Here is a 16204-nt window from a genome sequence, read left to right on the forward strand (position 1 = left end):
AGGATTGAGGATTGAGGATTGAAGATTGAGGATTGGGTATTGAGGATTGAAGAATGAGGATTGAGGATTGAGGATTGAGGATTGAGGATTGAAGATTGAGTATTGAGCATTGAAGCCTGACGATTGAGGATTGAGGATTGAGGATTGAAGATTGAGGATTGAGGATTGAGGATTGAGGATTGAGGATTGAAGATTGAGGATTGGGTATTGAGGATTGAAGAATGAGGATTGAGTATTGAGTATTGAGGATTGAGGATTGAAGATTGAGTATTGAGGATTGAAGATTGACGATTGAGGATTGAGGATTGAGGATTGAGGATTGAGGATTGAGGATTGAGGATTGAAGATTGAGTATTGGGGATTGAAGATTGAGGATTGAGGATTGAGGATTGAGGATCGAGGATTGAAGATTGAGTACTGAGGATTGAAGATTAAGATTGAGGATTGAGGATTGAGGATTGAGGATTGAAGATTGATAATTGGGTATTGAGGATCGAAGAATGAGGATTGAGGATTGAGGATTGAGGATTGAGGATAGAAGATTGAGTATTGAGGATTGAAGATTGACGATTGAGGATTGAGGATTGAGGATTGACGATTGAGGATTGAGGGTTGAGGATTGAAGATTCAGTATTGAGGATTGACGATTGAGGATTGAGGATTGAGTATTGACGATTGAGGATTGCAGACTGAGTATTGAGGATTGACGATGGGAGGATTGAGGATTGCGGATAGAAGATTGAGAATTGGGGACTGAGGATTCAAGATTCAGGATCGAAGATTGAGAATTGAGGATTGAAGATTGATAATTGAGGATTCAGGATTGAAGGTTGAGTATTGAGGATAGAAGATTGAGGATTAAGGATCGTCGATTAAGGATTGAGGATGAGGGCTGAGGGTTGAGGATTGAGGTTTGAGGACTGAGGACTGAGGATTGAGGATTGAGAATTGAGGATTGAGGATTGAGGATTGAAGATTGAGGATTGGGCATTGAGGATTGAAGAATGAGGATTGAGGATTGAGGATTGAGGATTGAGGATTGAAGATTGAGTATTGAGCATTGAAGCCTGACGATTGAGGATTGAGGATTGAGGATTGAGGATTGAGGATGGAGGATTGAAGATTGAGTGTTGAGGATCGAAGATTGGGGATCGAGGACTGAGGATTGAGGATTGAGGATTGAGGATTGAAGAATGAGGATTGAGGATTGAAGATTGAGTATTGAGGATTGAAGATTGAGGATTGAGGATTGAGGATTCAGCATTGAGGATTGAAGATTGAGTACTGAGGATTGAAGATTAAGGTTGAGGATTGAGGATTGAGGGTTGAGGATTGAGGATTGAGGATTGAGGATTGAGGATTGAGGATTGCGTATTGAGGATAGAGCATTGAGGATTGAGTATTGAGTATTGAGGATTGAGGATTGAGGATTGAAGATTGAATATTGATGATTGAAGGTTGAGGATCGAGGATTGATGGTTGTGGATTGAGTACGAGGACTGAGGGTTGAGTATTGATGGTTGAGGTCTGAGGGTTGAGGATTGAGGATTGAGGATTGGGGATTGAGGATTGAGGATTGAGGATTGAAGATTGAGGGTTGCGTATTGAGGATAGAACATTGAGGATAGAGGATTGAGTATTGAGGATTGAGGATTGAGGATTTAAGATTGAATATTGATGATTGAAGATTGAGGATCGAGGATTGAGGGTTGTGGATTGAGGACGAGGACTGAGGGTTGAGTATTGATGTTTGAGGTCTAAGGATTGAGGATTGAGGATTGAGAATTGAGGATTGAGGATTGAGGATTGAAGATTGAGGATTGGGTGTTGAAGATTGAAGAATGAGGATTGAGGATTGAGGATTGAGGATTGAGGATTGAGGATTCAAGATAGAGTATTGAGGATTGAATATTGAGGATTGAGGATTGAGGATTGAGCATTGAGGATTGAGGATTGCGGATAGAAGATTGAGGATTGGGTATTGCGGATTGAACATTGAGGATTGAGGATTGAGGATTGAGGATTAAGGACTGAAGATTGAATATTGATGATTGAATATTGCGGATTGAGGATTGATGGTTGTGGATTGAGGACGAGGACTGAGGGTTGAGTATTGCTGTTTGAGGTCTGAGGATTGAGGATTGAGGATTGAGAATTGAGGATTGAGGATTGAGGATTGAAGATTGAGAATTGGGTATTCAGGATTGAAGAATGAGGATTGAGGATTGAGGATTGAGTATTGAGGATTGAAGACTGAGTGTTGAGGGTTGAGTGATGAGAATTGATGTTTGTGGATAGAGATTTGAAGATTGCAGATTGAGTATTGAGTATTGAAAACTGTGAATTGATGATATTCTCTTGAGGATTGAGGATTGACAACTGATTGTTGAGGACTGAGGGCTGAAGGTTGAGGATTCAGGATTGAGGATTCAGGATTGTGGATTGAGGATTGAGGATTGAGAATTGAAGATTGAGAATTGAGTATTGGGGGTTGTGGATTGAGGACGAGGACTGAGGTTTGAGTATTGATGTTTGAGGTCTGAGGATTGAGGGTTGAAGATTGAGAATTGAGGATTGAGGATTGAAGATTGAGGATTGGGTATTGAGGATTGAAGAATGAGGATTGAGTACTGAGTATTGAGGATTGAGGATTGAAGATTGAGTATTGAGCATTGAATATTGACGATTGAGGATTGAGGATTGAGGATTGAGGATTGAGGATTGAGGATTGAGGATTGAAGATTGAGTATTGAGGATTGAAGATTGAGGATTGAGGATTGAGGTTTGAGGATTGAGGATTGAAGATTGAGTACTGAGGATTGAAGATTAAGATTGAGGATTGATGATTGAGGATTGAGGATTGAAGATTGAGGATTGGGGACTGAGTATTGAGGGTTGAGAGATGAGAATTGATGCTTGTGGATAGAGGTCTGAAGATTGCAGATTGAGTATTGAGTATTGAAAACTGTGAATTGAGGATATTCTACTGAGGATTGAGGATTGACAACTGATTGTTGAGGACTTAGGGCTGAAGATTGAGGATTCATGGTTGAGGATTCAGGATTGAGGTTTGAGGACTGAGGATTGAGGATTGAGGTTTGAGGATTGAGGATTGAGGGTTGAAGACTGAGGATTGGGTATTGAGGATTGAACATTGAGGATTGAGTGTTGAGGATAGAGGATTGAGGATTGAGGATTGAAGGTTGAATATTAATGACTGTATATTGAGGATTGAGGATTGAGGGTTGTGGATTGAGGACGAGGACTAAGGGTTGAGTATTGATGTTTGAAGTCTGAGGATTCAGGATTGAAGATTGAGGATTGAGGATTGAAGAATGAGGATTGAGGATTGAAGTTTGAGTATTGAAGATTGAAGATTGAGGATTGAGGATTGAGGATTCAGCATTGAGGATTGAAGATTGAGTACTGAGGATTGAAGATTAAGGTTGAGGATTGAGGATTGAGGGTTGAGGATTGAGGATTGAGGATTGAGGATTGAAGATTGAGGATTGCGTATTGAGGATAGAACATTGAGGATTGAGTATTGAGTATTGAGGATTGAGGATTGAAGATTGAGGATTGAGGATTGAGGATTGAGGATTGAGGATTGAAGATTGAGGATTGGGTATTGAGGATTGAAGAATGAGGATTGAGTATTGAGTATTGAGGATTGAGGATTGATGATTGAGTATTGAGGATTGAAGATTAACGATTGAGGATTGAGGATTGAGGATCGAGGATTGAGGATTGAGGATTGAGGATTGAAGATTGAGTATTGGGGATTGAAGATTGAGGATTGAGGATTGAGGATTGAGGATTGAGGATTGAAGATTGAGTACTGAGGATTGAAGATTAAGATTAAGGATTGAGGATTGAGGATTGAGGATTGAGGATTGAGGATACAAGATTGAGTATTGAGGATTGAAGATTGAGGATTGAGGATTGAGGATTGAGGATTGGAGATTGAGTACTGAGGATTGACGATTAAGATTGACGATTGAGGATTGAGGATTGAGGATTGAGGATTGAGGATTGAGGGTTGAAGATTGAGGATTGCGTATTGAGGATAGAACATTGAGGATTGAGGATTGAGTATTGAGGATTGAGGATTGAGGATTGATGATTGAATATTGATGATTGAAGATTGAGGATCGAGGATTGAGGGTTGTGGATTGAGGACGAGGACTGAGGGTTGAGTATTGATGTTTGAGGTCTGAGGATTGAGGATTGAGGATTGAGAATTGAGGATTGAGGATTGAGGATTGAAGATTGAGGATTCGGTGTTGAAGATTGAAGAATGAGGATTGAGGATTGAGGATTGAGGATTGAGGATTGAAGATTGAGTATTGAGGATTGAATATTGAGGATTGAGGATTGAGGATTGAGCATTGAGGATTGAGGATTGCGGATAGAAGATTGAGGATTGGGTATTGCGGATTGAAAATTGAGGATTGAGGATTGAGGATTGAGGATTGAGGACTGAAGATTGAGTATTGAGGATTGAAGATTGACGATTGAGGATTGAGGATTGAGGATTGAGGATTGAGGATTGAGGATTGAGGATTGAAGATTGAGTATTGGGGATTGAAGATTGAGGATTGAGGATTGAGGATTGAGGATTGAGGATTGAAGATTGAGTACTGAGGATTGAAGATTAAGATTGAGGATTGAGGATTGAGGATTGAGGATTGAGGATTGAGGATACAAGATTGAGTATTGAGGATTGAAGATTGAGGATTGAGGATTGAGGATTGAGGATTGAGGATTGGAGATTGAGTACTGAGGATTGAAGATTAAGATTGACGATTGAGGATTGAGGATTGAGGATTGAGGATTGAGGATTGAGGATTGAAGATTGAGGATTGCGTATTGAGGATAGAACATTGAGGATTGAGTATTGAGGATTGAGGATTGAGGATTGAAGATTGAATATTGATGATTGAATATTGAGGATCGAGGATTGAGGGTTGTGGATTGAGGACGAGGACTGAGGGTTGAGTATTGATGTTTGAGGTCTGAGGATTGAGGATTGAGGATTGAGAATTGAGGACTGAGGATTGAGGATTGAAGATTGAGGATTCGGTGTTGAAGATTGAAGAATGAGGATTGAGGATTGAGGATTGAGGATTGAGGATTGAAGATTGAGTATTGAGGATTGAATATTGAGGATTGAGGATTGAGGATTGAGCATTGAGGATTGAGGATTGCGGATAGAAGATTGAGGATTGGGTATTCCGGATTGAAAATTGAGGATTGAGGATTGAGGATTGAGGATTGAGGACTGAAGATTGAATATTGATGATTGAATATTGAGGATTGAGGATTGATGGTTGTGGATTGAGGACGAGGACTGAGGGTTGAGTATTGCTGTTTGAGGTCTGAGGATTGAGGATTGAGGATTGAGGATTGAGTATTGAGGATTGAAGATTGACGATTGAGGATTGAGGATTGAGGATTGAGGATTGAGGATTGAGGATTGAGGATTGAAGATTGAGTATTGGGGATTGAAGATTGAGGATTGAGGATTGAGGATTGAGGATTGAGGATTGAAGATTGAGTACTGAGGATTGAAGATTAAGATTGAGGATTGAGGATTGAGGATTGAGGATTGAGGATTGAGGATTGAGGATACAAGATTGAGTATTGAGGATTGAAGATTGAGGATTGAGGATTGAGGATTGAGGATTGAGGATTGAGGATTGGAGATTGAGTACTGAGGATTAAAGATTAAGATTGACGATTGAGGATTGAGGATTGAGGATTGAGGATTGAGGATTGAGGATTGAAGATTGAGGATTGCGTATTGAGGATAGAACATTGAGGATTGAGGATTGAGTATTGAGGATTGAGGATTGAGGATTGAAGATTGAATATTGATGATTAAAGATTGAGGATCGAGGATTGAGGGTTGTGGATTGAGGACGAGGTCTGAGGGTTGAGTATTGGTGTTTGAGGTCTGAGGATTGAGGATTGAGGATTGAGAATTGAGGATTGAGGATTGAGGATTGAAGATTGAGGATTGGGTGTTGAAGATTGAAGAATGAGGATTGAGGATTGAGGATTGAGGATTGAGGATTGAAGATTGAGTATTGAGGATTGAATATTGAGGATTGAGGATTGAGGATTGAGCATTGAGGATTGAGGATTGCGGATAGAAGATTGAGGATTGGGTATTGCGGATTGAAAATTGAGGATTGAGGATTGAGGATTGAGGATTGAGGATTGAGGATTGAAGATTGAGGATTGCGTATTGAGGATAGAACATTGAGGATTGAGTATTGAGTATTGAGGATTGAGGATTGAGGATTGAAGATTGAATATTGATGATTGAAGGTTGAGGATCGAGGATTGAGGGTTGTGGATTGAGTACGAGGACTGAGGGTTGAGTATTGATGGTTGAGGTCTGAGGATTGAGGACTGAGGATTGAGGATTGATGATTGAGGATTCAGGATTGAGGATTGAAGATTGAGGATTGGGTATTGAGGATTGAAGAATGAGGATTGAGGATTGAGGGTTGAGGATTGAGGATTGAAGATTGAGTATTGAGGATTGAAGCCTGACGATTGAGGACTGAGGATTGAGGATTGAGGATTGAGGATGGAGGATTGAAGATTGAGTATTGAGGATTGAAGATTGAGGATTGTGGATTGAGGATTGACGATTGAGGATTGAAGATTGAGGATTGGGGATTGAGGATTGAGGATTGAGGATTGAAGATTGAGGATTGGGTATTGAGGATTGAAGAATGAGGATTGAGTATTGAGTATTGAGGATTGAGGATTGAAGATTGAGTATTGAGGATTGAAGATTGACGATTGAGGATTGAGGATTGAGGATTGAGGATTGAGGATTGAGGATTGAGGATACAAGATTGAGTATTGAGGATTGAAGATTGAGGATTGAGGATTGAGGATTGAGGATTGAGGATTGGAGATTGAGTACTGAGGATTGAAGATTAAGATTGACGATTGAGGATTGAGGATTGAGGATTGAGGATTGAGGATTGAGGATTGAAGATTGAGGATTGCGTATTGAGGATAGAACATTGAGGATTGAGGATTGAGTATTGAGGATTGAGGATTGAGGATTGATGATTGAATATTGATGATTGAAGATTGAGGATCGAGGATTGAGGGTTGTGGATTGAGGACGAGGACTGAGGGTTGAGTATTGATGTTTGAGGTCTGAGGATTGAGGATTGAGGATTGAGAATTGAGGATTGAGGATTGAGGATTGAAGATTGAGGATTCGGTGTTGAAGATTGAAGAATGAGGATTGAGGATTGAGGATTGAGGATTGAGGATTGAAGATTGAGTATTGAGGATTGAATATTGAGGATTGAGGATTGAGGATTGAGCATTGAGGATTGAGGATTGCGGATAGAAGATTGAGGATTGGGTATTGCGGATTGAAAATTGAGGATTGAGGATTGAGGATTGAGGATTGAGGACTGAAGATTGAGTATTGAGGATTGAAGATTGACGATTGAGGATTGAGGATTGAGGATTGAGGATTGAGGATTGAAGATTGAGTATTGGGGATTGAAGATTGAGGATTGAGGATTGAGGATTGAGGATTGAGGATTGAAGATTGAGTACTGAGGATTGAAGATTAAGATTGAGGATTGAGGATTGAGGATTGAGGATTGAGGATTGAGGATACAAGATTGAGTATTGAGGATTGAAGATTGAGGATTGAGGATTGAGGATTGAGGATTGAGGATTGGAGATTGAGTACTGAGGATTGAAGATTAAGATTGACGATTGAGGATTGAGGATTGAGGATTGAGGATTGAGGATTGAGGATTGAAGATTGAGGATTGCGTATTGAGGATAGAACATTGAGGATTGAGGATTGAGTATTGAGGATTGAGGATTGAGGATTGAAGATTGAATATTGATGATTGAATATTGAGGATCGAGGATTGAGGGTTGTGGATTGAGGACGAGGACTGAGGGTTGAGTATTGATGTTTGAGGTCTGAGGATTGAGGATTGAGGATTGAGAATTGAGGATTGAGGATTGAGGATTGAAGATTGAGGATTCGGTGTTGAAGATTGAAGAATGAGGATTGAGGATTGAGGATTGAGGATTGAGGATTGAAGATTGAGTATTGAGGATTGAATATTGAGGATTGAGGATTGAGGATTGAGCATCGAGGATTGAGGATTGCGGATAGAAGATTGAGGATTGGGTATTGCGGATTGAAAATTGAGGATTGAGGATTGAGGATTGAGGATTGAGGACTGAAGATTGAATATTGATGATTGAATATTGAGGATTGAGGATTGATGGTTGTGGATTGAGGACGAGGACTGAGGGTTGAGTATTGCTGTTTGAGGTCTGAAGATTGAGGATTGAGGATTGAGAATTGAGGATTGAGGATTGAGGATTGAAGATTGAGAATTGGGTATTCAGGATTGACGAATGAGGATTGAGGATTGAGGATTGAGTATTGAGGATTGAAGATTGACGATTGAGGATTGAGGATTGAGGATTGAGGATTGAGGATTGAGGATTGAGGATTGAAGATTGAGTATTGGGGATTGAAGATTGAGGATTGAGGATTGAGGATTGAGGATTGAGGATTGAGGATTGAGGATTGAGGATTGAGGGTTGAAGATTGAGGATTGCGTATTGAGGATAGAACATTGAGGATTGAGGATTGAGTATTGAGGATTGAGGATTGAGGATTGATGATTGAATATTGATGATTGAAGATTGAGGATCGAGGATTGAGGGTTGTGGATTGAGGACGAGGACTGAGGGTTGAGTATTGATGTTTGAGGTCTGAGGATTGAGGATTGAGGATTGCGAATTGTGGATTGAGGGTTGGGGATTGAGGATTGAAGATTGAGTATTGAGGATTGAAGGTTGAGGATTGTGGATTGAGGATTGAGGATTGAGGCTTGAATATTGAGGATTGGGGACTGAGTGTTGAGGGTTGAGTGACGAGAATTGATGTTTGTGGATAGAGATTTGAAGATTGCAGGTTGAGTATTGAGTATTGAAAACTGTGAAATCATGATATTCTATTGAGGATTGAGGATGGACCACTGATTGTTGAGGACTGAGGGCTGAAGGTTGAGGATTCAGGATTGAGGATTGAGGATTGAGGTTTGAGGTCTGAGGATTGTGGATTGAGGATTGAGAATTGAGGACGGAGGATTGAGGATTGAAGACTGAGGATTGGGTATTGAGGTATGAACATTGAGGATTGAGGATTGAGGTTTGAGGAGTGAAGATTGAGGATTGAGGGTTGAGGATTGAGGATCGACGATTGAGGATTGAAGATTGAATATTGATGATTAAAGATTGGGGGTTGAGGATTGAGAGTTGTGGCTTGAGGACGAGGACTGAGTGTTGAATATTGATGTCTGAGGTCTGAGGATTGAGGATTGAGAATTGAGAATTGAGGATTGAGGATTGAAGATTGAGGATTGGGTATTGAGGATTGACGAATGAGGATTGAGGATTGAGGACAGCGGATTGAGGATTGAAGATTGAGTATTGAGGATTGAAGATTGACGATTGAGGATTGAGGATTGAGGATTGAGGATTGAAGATTGAGGATAGGGTATTGAGGATTGAATATTGAGGATTGAGGATTGAGGATTGAGGATTGAGGATTGAGGATTGAAGATTGAGTATTGAGGATTGAAGATTGAGGATTGAGGATTGAGGATTGAGGATTGAGGATTGAGGATTGAGGATTGAGGATTGAAGATTGAGGATTGGGTATTGAGGATTGAGGATTGAGGATTGAAGATTGAGGATAGGGTATTGAGGATTGAAGAATGATGATTGAGGATTGAGGATTGAGGATTGAGTATTGAATATTGAGTATTGTGGATTGAAGATCGACTATTGTGGATTGCGAATTGAGGATTGAGGGTTGGGGATTGAGGATTGAAGATTGAGGATTGAGGATTGATGACTGAGGATTGGGGATTGAGGATTGCGAGTTGAAGATTCAGTATTGAGGATTGAAGATTCAGAATTGAGGATGAGGATTGAGCATTGAGTACTGAGTGTTGAGGGTTGAGTGATGAGAATTTATGTTTCTGGATAGGGATTTGAAGATTGCAGATTGAGTATTGAGTATTGAAAACTGTGAATTGGGGATATTCTATTGAGGATTGAGGATTGACAACTGAATGTTGAGGACTGAGGGCTGAAGATTGAGGATTCAGGATTGAGGATTCAGGATTGAGGTTTGAGGACTGAGGATTGAGGATTGAATATTGAGTATTGAGGATTGAAGATTGAGGATTGAGGATTGAGGATTGAGGATGAGGGCTGAGGGTTGAGGATTAATGTTTGAGGACTAAGGACAGAGGATTGAGGATTGAGAATTGAGGATTGAGTATTGAGGATTGAAGATTGAGGATAGGGTATTGAGGATCGAAGAATGAGGATTGAGGATTGAGGATTGAGGATTGAGGATTGAGGATTGAATATTGAGTATTGAGGATTGCAGATTGACTATTGAGGATTGCGAATTGAGGATTGAGGATTGAGGATTGAGGATTGAAGATTGAGTATTGAGGATTGAAGGTTGAGGATTGTGGATTGAGTATTGAGGATTGAGGCTTGAATATTGAGGATTGGGGACTGAGTGTTGAGGGTTGAGTGATGAGAATTGATGTTTGTGGATAGAGATTTGAAGATTGCAGGTTGAGTATTGAGTATTGATAACTGTGAATTCATGATATTCTATTGAGGATTGAGGATTGACCACTGATTGTTGAGGACTGAGGGCTGAAGATTGAGGATTCAGGATTGAGGATTCAGGATTGAGGTTTGAGGACTGAGGATTGAGGATTGAGGATTGAGGATTGAGGATTGAGGATTGAGGATTGAAGACCGAGGATCCGGTATTGAGGATTGAAGATTGAGTATTGAGGTTTGAAGATTGGCGATTGAGGATTGAGGATTGAGGATTGAGGATTGAGGATTGAGGATTGAGGATTGAAGATTGAGTATTGAGGATTGAAGATTGAGGATTGAGGATCGAGGATTGAGCATTGAGGATTGAAGATTGAGTACTGAAGATTGAGTACTGAGGATTGAAGATTAAGAGTGAGGATTGAGGATTGAGGACTGAGGATTGAGGATTGAGGATTGAAGGTTCAGTATTGAGGATTGAAGATTGAGAATTGAGGATTGAGTGTTCAACATTGAGGACTGAGTGTTGAGGGTTGAATGATGAGAATTGATGTTTGTGGATAGAGATTTGAAGATTGCAGATTGAGTATTGAGTATTGAAAACTGAGAATTGAGTATATTATATTGAGGATTGAGGATTGACAACTGATTGTTGAGGACCGAGGGCTGAAGACTGAGGGTTCCGGATTGAGGATTCAGAATTGAAATTTGAGGACTGAGCATTGAGGATTGAAGATTGTGTATTGAGGATTGAAGATTGAGAATTGAGGATTGAGGATTGAGGATTGATCATGAGGGCTGAGGGTTGAGGATTGAGGTTTGAGGACTAAGGACAGAGGATTGAGGATTGAGGATTGTAGATTGAGGATTGGGTAATGAGGATCGAAGAATGAGGATTGAGGATTGAGGATTGAGGATTGAGGATTGAATATTGAGTATTGAGGATTGAAGATTGACTATTGAGGATTGCGAATTGAGGATTGAGGATTGAGGATTGAATATTGAGGATTGAGGATTGAGGATTGAGGATTGAAGATTGAGTATTGAGGATTGAAGATTGAGGATTGAGGTTTGAGGAGAGAGGACTGAGGATTGAGGATTGAGGATTGAGAATTGAGGATTGAGGATTGAGGATTGAAGATTGAGGACTGGCTGTTGAGGATTGAACATTGAGGATTGAGGATTGAGGATTGAGGATTGAGGATTGAAGGTTGAATATTGATGAATGAAGATTGAGGATTGAGGATTGAGGGTTGTGGATTGAGAACGAGGACTGAGAGTTGAGTGTTGATGCCTGAGGTCTGAGGATTGAGGATTGAGGATTGCGAACTGAGGATTGATGATTGAGGATTGAAGATTGGGGATTGGGTATTGAGGATTGAAGAATGAGGATTGAAGAATGAGGATTGGGGATTGAGGATTGAGGATTGAGGACTGAATATTGAGTATTGAGAATTGAATATTGAGGATTGAGGATTGAGGATTGAGTATTGAGAATTGAATATTGAGGATTGAGGATTGAGGATTGAGGATTGAGGATTGAAGATTGAGGATAGGGTATTGAGGATTGAAGAATGATGATTGAGGATTGAGGATTGAGGATTGAGGATTGAATATTGAGTATTGAGGATTGAACATCGACTATTGAGGATTGCGAATTGAGGATCGAGCGTTGGGGATGGAGGATTGAAGATTGAGTTTTGAGTATTGAAGGTTGAGGATTGTGGATTGAGGATTGAGGATTGAGGCTCGAATAGTGAGGATTGGGGACTGAGTGTTGAGGGTTAAGTGATGAGAATTTATGTTTGTGGATAGAGATTTGAAGATTGCAGGTTGAGTATTGAGTATTGAAAACTGTGAAATCATGATATTCTATTGAGGATTGAGGATGCACCACTGACTGTTGAGGACTGAGAGCTGAAGATTGAGGATTCAGGATTGAGGGTTCAGGATTGAGGTTTGAGGACTGAGGATTGAGGATTGAGGATTGTGGATTGAGGATTGAGGATTGAGGATTGAAGACTGAGAATCGGGTATTGGGGATTGAACATTGAGGTTTCAGGGCTGAGGATTGAGGATTGAAGATTGAGTATTGAGGATTGAAGATTGAGGATTGAGGATTGAGGATTGAATATTGAGTATTGAGGATTGAAGGTTGACTATTGTGGATTGCGAATTGAGGATTGAGGATTGAGGATTGAGGATTGAAGATTGAGTATTGAGGATTGAAGGTTGAGCATTGTGGATTGAGGATTGAGGATTGAGGCTTGAATATTGAGGATTGGGGACTGAGTGTTGAGTGTTGAGTGATGAGAATTGATGTTTGTGGATAGAGATTTGAAGATTGCAGGTTGAGTATTGAGTATTGAAAACTGTGAATTCATGATATTCTATTGAGGATTGAGGATTGACCACTGATTGTTGAGGACTGAGGGCTGAAGATTGAGGATTAAGGATTGAGGATTCAGGATTGAGGTTTGAGGACTGAGGATTGAGGATCGACTATTGAGGATTGCGATCTGAGGATTGAGGGTTGGGGATTAAGGATTGAAGATTGAGTGTTGAGTATTGAAGGTTGAGGATTGTGGATTGAGGATTGAGGATTGAGGCTCGAATATTGAGGATTGGGGACTGAGTGTTGAGGGTTAAGTGATGAGAATTGATGTTTGTGGATAGAGATTTGAAGATTGCAGGTTGAGTATTGAGTATTGAAAACTGTGAAATCATGATATTCTATTGAGGATTGAGGATAGACCACTGACTGTTGAGGACTGAGGGCTGAAGATTGAGGATTCAGGATTGAGGATTCAGGATTGAGGTTTGAGGACTGAGGATTGAGGATTGAGGATTGTGGATTGAGGATTGAGGATTGAGGATTGAAGGCTGAGGATCGGGTATTGAGGATTGAACATTGAGGATTGAGGATTGAGGATTGAGGATTGAGGATTAAGGATTGAGGGTAGAAGGTTGAATATTGATGAATGAAGATTGAGGATTGAGGATTGAAGGTCGTGGATTGAGGACGAGGACTGAGGATTGAGTATTGATACTTGAGGCCTGAGGATTGAGGATTGAGGATTGCGAATTGAGGATTGAGTATTTAAGATTGAGGATTGTGTATTGAGGATTGAATAATGAGCATTGAGGATGGAGGACAGAGGATTGAGGATTGAAGATTGGGTATTGAGGATTGAAGATTGGGGATTAAGGATTGAGGATTGAAGATTGACGATCGAGGATTGAGCATTGAGGATTGAGTATTGAGGATTCAGGATTGAAGATTGAGTATTGAGGATTGAAGGTTGAGGATTGTGGATTGAGGATTGAGGATTGAGGATTGAATATTGAGGATTGGGGACTGAGTGTTGAGTGTTGAATGATGAAAATTGATGTTTGTGGACAGAGATTTGAAGATTGCAGATTGTTTATTGAGTATTGAAGACTGTAAATTGGTGATATTCTATTGAGGATTGAGTATTGACAACTGATTGTTGAGGACTGAGGGCTGAAGCTTGAGGGTTGTGGATTGAGGACGAGGACTGAGGGTTGAGGATTGAGAATTGAGGATTGAGGATTGAGGATTGAAGATTGAGGATTGGGTATTGAGGATTGAGGATTGAGGATTGAAGATTGAGGATTGGGGACTGAGTGTTGAGTGTTGAGTGATGAGAATTGATGTTTGTGGATAGAGATTTGAAGATTGCAGGTTGAGTATTGAGTATTGAAAACTGTGAATTCATGATATTCTATTGAGGATTGAGGATTGACCACTGATTGTTGAGGACTGAGGGCTGAAGATTGAGGATTAAGGATTGAGGATTCAGGATTGAGGTTTGATGACTGAGGATTGAGGATCGACTATTGAGGATTGCGATCTGAGGATTGAGAGTTGGGGATTAAGGATTGAAGATTGAGTGTTGAGTATTGAAGGTTGAGGATTGTGGATTGAGGATTGAGGATTGAGGCTCGAATATTGAGGATTGGGGACTGAGTGTTGAGGGTTAAGTGATGAGAATTGATGTTTGTGGATAGAGATTTGAAGATTGCAGGTTGAGTATTGAGTATTGAAAACTGTGAAATCATGATATTCTATTGAGGATTGAGGATAGACCACTGACTGTTGAGGACTGAGGGCTGAAGATTGAGGATTCAGGATTGAGGATTCAGGATTGAGGTTTGAGGACTGAGGATTGAGGATTGAGGATTGTGGATTGAGGATTGAGGATTGAGGATTGAAGGCTGAGGATCGGGTATTGAGGATTGAACATTGAGGATTGAGGATTGAGGATTGAGGATTGAGGATTAAGGATTGAGGGTTGAAGGTTGAATATTGATGAATGAAGATTGAGGATTGAGGATTGAAGGTCGTGGATTGAGGACGAGGACTGAGGATTGAGTATTGATACTTGAGGCCTGAGGATTGAGGATTGAGGATTGCGAATTGAGGATTGAGTATTTAAGATTGAGGATTGTGTATTGAGGATTGAATAATGAGCATTGAGGATGGAGGACAGAGGATTGAGGATTGAAGATTGGGTATTGAGGATTGAAGATTGGGGATTAAGGATTGAGGATTGAAGATTGACGATCGAGGATTGAGCATTGAGGATTGAGTATTGAGGATTCAGGATTGAAGATTGAGTATTGAGGATTGAAGGTTGAGGATTGTGGATTGAGGATTGAGGATTGAGGATTGAATATTGAGGATTGGGGACTGAGTGTTGAGTGTTGAATGATGAAAATTGATGTTTGTGGACAGAGATTTGAAGATTGCAGATTGTTTATTGAGTATTGAAGACTGTAAATTGGTGATATTCTATTGAGGATTGAGTATTGACAACTGATTGTTGAGGACTGAGGGCTGAAGCTTGAGGGTTGTGGATTGAGGACGAGGACTGAGGGTTGAGGATTGAGAATTGAGGATTGAGGATTGAGGATTGAAGATTGAGGATTGGGTATTGAGGATTGAGGATTGAGGATTGAAGATTGAGGATAGGGTATTGAGGATTGAAGAATGATGATTGAGGATTGAGGATTGAGGATTGAGGATTGAATATTGAGTATTGAGGATTGAAGACCGACTATTGAGGATTGCGAATTGTGGATTGAGGGTTGGGGATTGAGGATTGAAGATTGAGTATTGAGGATTGAAGGTTGAGGATTGTGGATTGAGGATTGAGGATTGAGGCTTGAATATTGAGGATTGGGGACTGAGTGTTGAGGGTTGAGTGACGAGAATTGATGTTTGTGGATAGAGATTTGAAGATTGCAGGTTGAGTACTGAGTATTGAAAACTGTGAAATCATGATATTCTATTGAGGATTGAGGATGGACCACTGATTGTTGAGGACTGAGGGCTGAAGATTGAGGATTCAGGATTGAGGATTGAGGATTGAGGTTTGAGGTCTGAGGATTGTGGATTGAGGATTGAGAATTGAGGACGGAGGATTGAGGATTGAAGACTGAGGATTGGGTATTGAGGTTTGAACATTGAGGATTGAGGATTGAGGTTTGAGGAGTGTAGATTGAGGATTGA

The sequence above is a fragment of the Calliopsis andreniformis genome, chromosome 11 (genome assembly GCF_051401765.1).
Source record: "Calliopsis andreniformis isolate RMS-2024a chromosome 11, iyCalAndr_principal, whole genome shotgun sequence".
In the NCBI taxonomy this organism is placed as follows: Eukaryota; Metazoa; Arthropoda; class Insecta; order Hymenoptera; family Andrenidae; genus Calliopsis; species Calliopsis andreniformis.